Below are 7,860 nucleotides of genomic sequence, written 5' to 3' on the forward strand. Positions count from 1 at the left end.
CATGTACTTTTAAATGTTATGGTTGAAAATTTTATATGAAATGATAGATTGATAGTGCTAATTGTAGTCACCCCAATTTGTCCGGAACTCATATGACAAAATTAGACAAAAATCATTAAATAAAAAAATACAGGGAAACAAATTTTTACATCCAAAAGAACAAAAAAATATAGAAAAGAAAAATAAAAAATTCAGATTCTCCATGTTGTCACCAGCACACACACATAAAGGAAATAATTAAGAAATCAGCTTTATGAATGATGATGCCTCGTGCAATAAATGCAGGTTGGCTATAAAATGGGGTTTGTGAAGAAGAACCATCAAGATTTTGAGCTGTTTAAAAAAAATTGAAGCCAAAGAGAGCATTGAACTTCAAAATCCGTAGGATAAGATAAGATGAGGAAGCAGGTTGTGCTTATGCTTCTGCTGGTAGTGGTTGCCTTCTTCTCTTCAGGTATCGAAGATTTTTGTATAAAGCGTTTTCTTTTTCTTTTTCTTTTGTAATAACAAATACTTGATTTTGGTAATTAAGTTCCTGAATATGTTTCAAATTAAATTAGTGATGGTGATTAATGAATGAATGAGACAGGTCCTGCGGGCATTGAGGCAAACTGCTACAAGAACATGGGATTGCTCAACTGCAAAAACAGCGATTGCTCCACACTGTGTGGGTTCCGATTTCCCGGCGAGCTGATTAGCAGCAAATGTACGAACGTCGGCAACTGTCAGTGCGAGACTAATTGTCTTTAATTAATTAATTAATTAATTACTTGCTTCCATCTCACCATTGTGAGTTTCGTCATGTGCTAATAAAGAAGCAGGGATTAATTTGGGATGCAAAAAGTGATGTATCAGTTGCTCTTTGTGCAAATTAAATAGAAATTTTAGGTGCTTGATGACCGAGAGAAATTGAGAGTGTTCGAATCTTGCGCAAAAATAATCATAATTATTAAATAAAAAAAATGATCAACACACAAGGGAAGCAACTTTTACGGGGAAAAAAAAATTATAAGGATTGCGAGTATGGGTTTTGGGTCTCGGATTTGGATTTGACTCCTTTGTCATGCATTAGTAAGTAGTGGCATTAGGGCTTGATCTATATATTAATAATTTGTCGTTTTCATAGGTAAAAGAGTTGTGTTAATGGAATAATCTTAACCTTCGTCTATGTCCTATTATATGCAACAAGTATTAGGCATGCAAATTGAACACAATGCTACGACCTAGCGAATAATTAGAGTTGTGAAAATCAACAAACAAATGTTAAGTCAATCTTCACTATTAATAATGAGATTATTTGAGGAAGTCTTTTTTGACATTTTGAGGTGAATGTTCAATAAATCTTCATTATTAAAATTGGGATTATTTGGTGAAGACTTTTTATGATATTTTAAGGCAAATGTTCAATAAATTCCCACTATTAATAATGATATTAAAGTCTTTCAAAGAAAATATCAAAAAGTGAACGTTTTAAGTAAAAGGAGAATGTAATAGAAGATGAAAACCAACAGACTTCACATCATATTAATGTGAGTAACCTACTAAAATTCCGTTAAAATTAAATTTAAATGACAACTCCATGGTTTTAAAGATGTGAAAATAGGGGGGAAAAAACTCAAGCATATTCTTAGCGGAAAACTACTAAAAACCTACTACTATATGATACCATCTAACAAATTTTTTTCTTGCTACTATATGACTATAATTTTTTGAAGTTGACCCATCAAGGCTCTAAGCAGCGAGCACCACATAGAGAATGATACTAAGTTCAAATTTTGTGTGGTAAATACTATCTTCTTTCTTACAAGAGATTGCAACCCTTGGTATCATGCACGATTCATGAAAGAAGTCGATCAATCTACAATCAAACTCTTCTATGTATATGCCCAAATAGTCCTTACATTTAAGTTTACTATAGTATATCAGGCCTAGTTCAATCTTATTAAATGAGCCTAATCCAAGCCTATTGAATGAGCTCAAACCGAGCCTATAATTTAATCACTCACAAGCCAAAATAATATTCATGCTCAAATTTGACCGATTTGTTATACGAGTCTCAAAATTGTGCTTGCCTATCAATTATTTATGTAAAGGAAATGTCTTAAGCAATATGTTGTGAGGAGATATGCATAAATAGACATAGTTTCAATTACAAATATGGAACAAATATACAAAGAAGACAAATATCTACAATTATGGAGAATCACTACAACTATGGAGATCGCTACAATTATGGAGAGGCAATGAAATCTTGGTCATAATAAGAGAAATCATATTGTTCTCTAATATCCCCTCTCAAATTTGGCATGGTGGAAAGAGGAAAAATGCACAACTTGCCACGAACCAATAAAAAACTGTAATTTGACCACTCCTTTCATGAAAACATCAGCTAGTTGAAGGTGTGAGGGGACAAAGCGGAGACTAATAACCTTTCTAGCAACAAGTTCGTGAACAAAATGATAGTCAATATCAATATGTTTGGAGCGAGATTTGGTGACTAGGTTGGAAGCAATGAAAATAGCACTGTTGTTATCGCATAGGAGTCGTGGAGGGGAGAGGAGGATGATTTTGAATTCTCAAAGAAGTTGAAGTGTCTAAGAGAGTTCTGCAGCAATGGAGGCAAGAGCACGATACTCAGCCTTCGCACTAAAACGGGCAATGGTAGCTTACTTTTGAGAGCATCATGAAATTAAGTTGCGACCAAGATATACAACAAATTCGGTTGTTGAATGACAAGGTGTCAGGACAGCCTGCCCAATAGGCATAAGAGTAGCCGAGCAAAGTCTGAGAGGAATCGCGTCAGAGTTGAAGGCTATAATGGTAGGTTCCTTTGATATTGCGTAAAATATGCTTCAGGTTTCTAAAATGATCAATGGTAGGAGCACACATATATTAACATATAGACTTAACACTGTAGGATAAATCTGGTCTCGTAAGAGTCAAATATTGCAAGGCACCTGCTAGAGAACAAAACTGTGTAGCATTTGAAAAGGATGTACCACAATCAGTGAGATGAGATTCTACCAAAAAAGGAGTTGAGATTGGCTTGCAATCCACCATATTGGCTCGAGCCAACAAATCAAGCGCATGTTTAGCTTGGTTGAGATAAAGACCCTTGTCATTTTTAACAACCTCAATCCCCAAAAATATTGTAAATCACCAAGATCCTTCATGGAAAATTCTTTGGCTAGTCGATCAATGAGAGAACTCAACATAGAAGAATTGCTTCATGTTATAACCATATCATCGACATATAGTGGAAGATAAATAACACCATGAGGACTATGAGAAACAAAGTGAGAGGAATATGCACGACTAGCAATAAACCCAATACGAATTAAATATTGGATGAACATTGAAACCATGCGCGAGGAGCCTATTTAAGGCCATAAAGAGCACGTTGTAAGCGACAAACATGAGTTGGGAATTGCAGATCAATGTAGCTGGGTGTTACGCCATATAAACTTCCTCGGAGAGATTCCCATAAAGGAAGACATATTTTATGTCAAGTTGATGTAAATGCCAATTATTCATAGTAGTAAGCGACAAAATAGTTCGAACAAAAGCAGGTCGAACACTAGGACTAAAGGTTTTGTCAAAATCAATGCCATGCTTTTAAGAAAATCCTTACACCACTAGACGAGCTCTATGACGCTCAATGGAACAGTTGGTATGTAGCTTGGTCTTAAAAAATCCATCTACAACCTACAACACTATGATCAGCTAGACGAGGAACTAATCACCATGTGTTATTGTGCTTGAGAGATGCAATTTCATCTTCCATTGCCGAGAGCCATATTGGGAACCAAAATGGATGATTTTGTGTCTATTACTAGTTCTTCCTCCCGATCTGAGGCCAATTATTCAGATAGATGGGGGTAAACTAATGAGCTTGGATATTAATGCTTAACAGTTGACTTAAAGCCAGTAGGCTCTTTAACTGCAAGATGAACCTGAAACCACATAGGAGCAGTGAAAGCACATAACAAATGAATAATGCGAGTCTTAACAATACCATCCCAAGCATGAGTATCATTGGGTGAGTGGAGGTAGATGGTTGGATAGAAAAATAAGATGTAGGTGGAGGAACTTCCAAGGCTAGTTCGCGAAGAAGGCTGAGAGGGTATAATAGGAGGCATGAGAAGGGGACTTGAATCAGCACAAGGAACACAAGTTGTAAGGCTTGGACTGGGAGCTAAAGTTACACCAATGGGGGAAGGGTGGTCACTAGGAAGAAAAATGTCACAAGGGTTAGTAACATTGACATAAACAGTGCCAACCAAAGAAGGAATAGTGGAGGTAACATAAGGAAAATAGTCTTAAAAAAACTGAACATGGCACGACACATAAACTCGGTTAGTTTTCTTATCCAAGCAATAAAAAACCCTTATGAAGATGACTATATCCAACAAAAACACAAGGAATAGAACAATGGGATAATTTATTGGACATGTAATCACGTAGAAATGGAAAACAAAGGCAACCAAATGTACAAAGCAAAGAGTAAGAAGGAATTTTACCATATAGAATTTCATGAGGAGTCTTGCCATGACTCAACCCAAAGATGAAGAGGTACATGCGAATGAAACATGAGAGTGAGACCGATTTTGGTGATATGGTGATGTTTTCTTTTGGCAATACCATTCTTATTAGAGATATAAGGACAAGGTATGAGATGCACAATACCACACTCACGAAGAAAAGAAGTGAAACGATAGTTGGTGAATTTCGTTCCTCCATCACATTGAAAAGTTGTAATTTGACATTCAAATTGATTAATAACATACTTGTGAACTTGAACAAAGATATAAAAAAAAATTTGACTTAAGCTTTAAAGGAAAGAACCAATTAAAACGAGAGAAATCATCTATGAAGACACAATAGTATCTATAACTGGATGGAGGGGGAGGCGAGGGTCCTCATAAATCGCAGTGAATCCATTCAAATAAAAAATAGAAATCTTGATTGAAATTGGGAAAAAGCATGCGATGACTTTTTCTTAATTGACAACCAAAACACTGTTTTGAATTAAAATTGCCTTTATCAGAAAATGTGATATGTCATGACCCAAAATTTCTACTATATTTTTCTTTTTCTTATCACATAAAACTCTGATATCGATAATAATATCCACACAGTTAACCTGGACACAGGATGGGGTACTGGGGATATACCTATCCATAAGTACAAACTATCATAATGTATCTAAATCTCATATACAATACCAGAGTGCTATAACCCCCATACATATGCATATACATCCCCAAAAATCCATAAAATATTCTAGGGATCACAACAAAACATATCCGCAACCCTAAAACACTTACCCTGAATACTAGGGTACTAAGATCTCCTCTACCTCGGAGCTCGCTACGCTCGTCTGTGTTGATTTCTTGAAATGTTTGAATTCTAGTGTGAGACACCTCTCAGTAAGATGAGATAGATTATTAGTATAGTGAGACAATATGAGTTCTAGTGTGCTATAAACATATACTGCATATAGTCATTTGTACTGAAATAACTGTAACTGATAAATCAAGTAAATATGTACTCATACTGCCATATATTTGGTAAAATCATAATAACTTTCTATATACATATAAATCATCTACTACATCTATACAATATTGAAATTTTTCCCTTAGATGGAAGGCTAAGTCATGAATTAACCTTGTATGGTTCGGCTTGTGAGGCTTAAAGGCTGGACTTAACTCTGGCTGGCCTACCATGTTAAGTCAAACTATGTATGTATCTATAGCTGTAACTATAACTGTATGCTTGATTGCCTACTCAGCTGGTTCGGACTCTAGGGGGTAACTCTACTCTTCTATGGCTAATCGGCGTCTATCCACCTACGCCATATCTAATAGTGTGGCAGCACTGGATGTCTATTCTGTATAGCAACGGTACCGTGCTCTATATCTGAACGATCCATCATGGTTCTACTATCATATAGTACACTTCATATAATATAACTTTAACATAAATTTTTCTTCCTAAAATTTGTCATTTGCATATTTCTCTATAAAATCTGTCTTATCATGATTTTGAATAAACTGTCATATTAATACTGTTCATAGTATCTAGGCCGGGTATTTTGTTGCGGCACTGGGCTAGCTATATTATCACAACATCTAGGTTGGCTATATTGTCACGGCACTGAGACAACTATATTATCACGACATCTAGGCCGACTATATTATCACGACACTGGGCCAGCTATATCTAAATTATCATAATGTACTGTATAATATCATAATTTCTGTACTGTTTATAGTTTTTTTCTAAAAATCGTTATCAAATCATGTTTATTCTGTGTAATCATAAAATAATATGACATGCTAATATCTGCAGTAAAATATTTATACTCATGGCACACAATTTGAGTATTATTCTATAATATGCTAACTGTCTGTGGAAAAATATATTGTTTTGAAAAATAATATTAAATCAACTTCTAGGGTTTACTCAACTCAAACACCTAATTTCCCAAAAATATAATAACTCGTAATCGTAATTCTCATATGCCTGAATATTCTGAAAAATTGTATATATCATTTCTATAATTAAATACTATGAATTAATCGGTGAATTTTTTGAAATTAACTGATATAATTTATCCTCTAACCTGATTCCTAGAGAAATACTTGCAGGGATCCTAAAGCAGTGCCTGCAGCATTCACACAAATCCTTGTATTCACATACCCTAGTTTAATCAGCGCAACGCCGGGACAATTACTATCCTAACATCCCTAGGCTCACACGCTCCCGTTAATTGGTTAAATTTTAAAGAAAACGCAGGTATGATCTACTTCCATATTTAAATTTTATTTATAACATATTTAAAAAAAAAAAAAAAAAACACCAATGTGATCAAATCCGCATAGTTTAATCTAATTCCAAAATATCCTCAAGCTCAAGTATATATTTAAATCACATAAATATAATTAAATTCATATATTCAGATTTAATAGGGAATATTTTAAAGTATGCTTGATATAACTTATTCTCCTTACCTTATCCCAGGAGTGGTTCCTACAATGCCCAAATGATGAATCCACGCTGGTTAAAATGTTTGTGGTTGAATTTAGAACCTAAGGATATTTTCCATTCTTCAATTAGTCGGTTTCACAGAGAAATCGAGGAGAGAGAAAGTGAGGTGAAGAGAGAGAGAGAGAGAGAGAGAGAGAGAGAGAGAGAGAGAGAGAGAGAGAGAGATCTTCACGGCCCTGGGGAAAGACTTGCATAGCGGGGTTGCCTTGAATTGAATTCTAGTTTCCAATTGGAATTCTGGATGCCTCCTGAAGCATCCATGTATATATACATTAACGTATTATATTACAATATTATTATATTATATTATAATTATATACATATATATATATATATATATACACACATACATACATACATATTACTTCTCTCTCTTTTTTTTTTTACACTTCCATGCATATTATTATTTTTACTTATTTATTTATTTTTCGGAATCACTACATTCTTCCCTCATAAAAATTTCGTCCTAGATATTTGCTAACTGCTACTTATTGCAATCTCCTCTCGGAATTACTAAATTATTTACCTGACTCTAGGAAGAGTCCATGGCCACCCACACTTGTGGCGGAGGAATACCATGGTTACAATAGAGGGTTCTAGGAGATTACAATTAATCATAAAAACTCTCTCCCAAGACCACACAAAACCTAAAACTATTACATGCAAATCTACAATTTAATACATCTAAATTTATTTAAAACATACTTACATACCACTGAGTTCTCACCTGAACTATTATATTATTTGTGTAACTCTGAGCCCCACTGAACAATTGTGTGTATCTCTGGCGCATCTCTTCTTCTAATT

General features: G+C 34.7%; 1 long non-coding RNA gene across 1 annotated transcript; it reads left to right on the plus strand.

Annotated features, from left to right (window-relative positions):
* The first annotated feature begins 306 nt into the window (after positions 1 to 306).
* LOC131151129 (uncharacterized) lies at positions 307 to 843 on the plus strand. Its single transcript, XR_009135695.1, has 2 exons — positions 307 to 454; positions 590 to 843. It is a non-coding gene; the product is annotated as an uncharacterized LOC131151129 (long non-coding RNA).
* The last annotated feature ends 7,017 nt before the right edge of the window (positions 844 to 7,860 follow it).

Source organism: Malania oleifera, chromosome 3, assembly GCF_029873635.1.
Source record: "Malania oleifera isolate guangnan ecotype guangnan chromosome 3, ASM2987363v1, whole genome shotgun sequence".
Lineage (NCBI taxonomy): Eukaryota > Viridiplantae > Streptophyta > Magnoliopsida > Santalales > Ximeniaceae > Malania > Malania oleifera.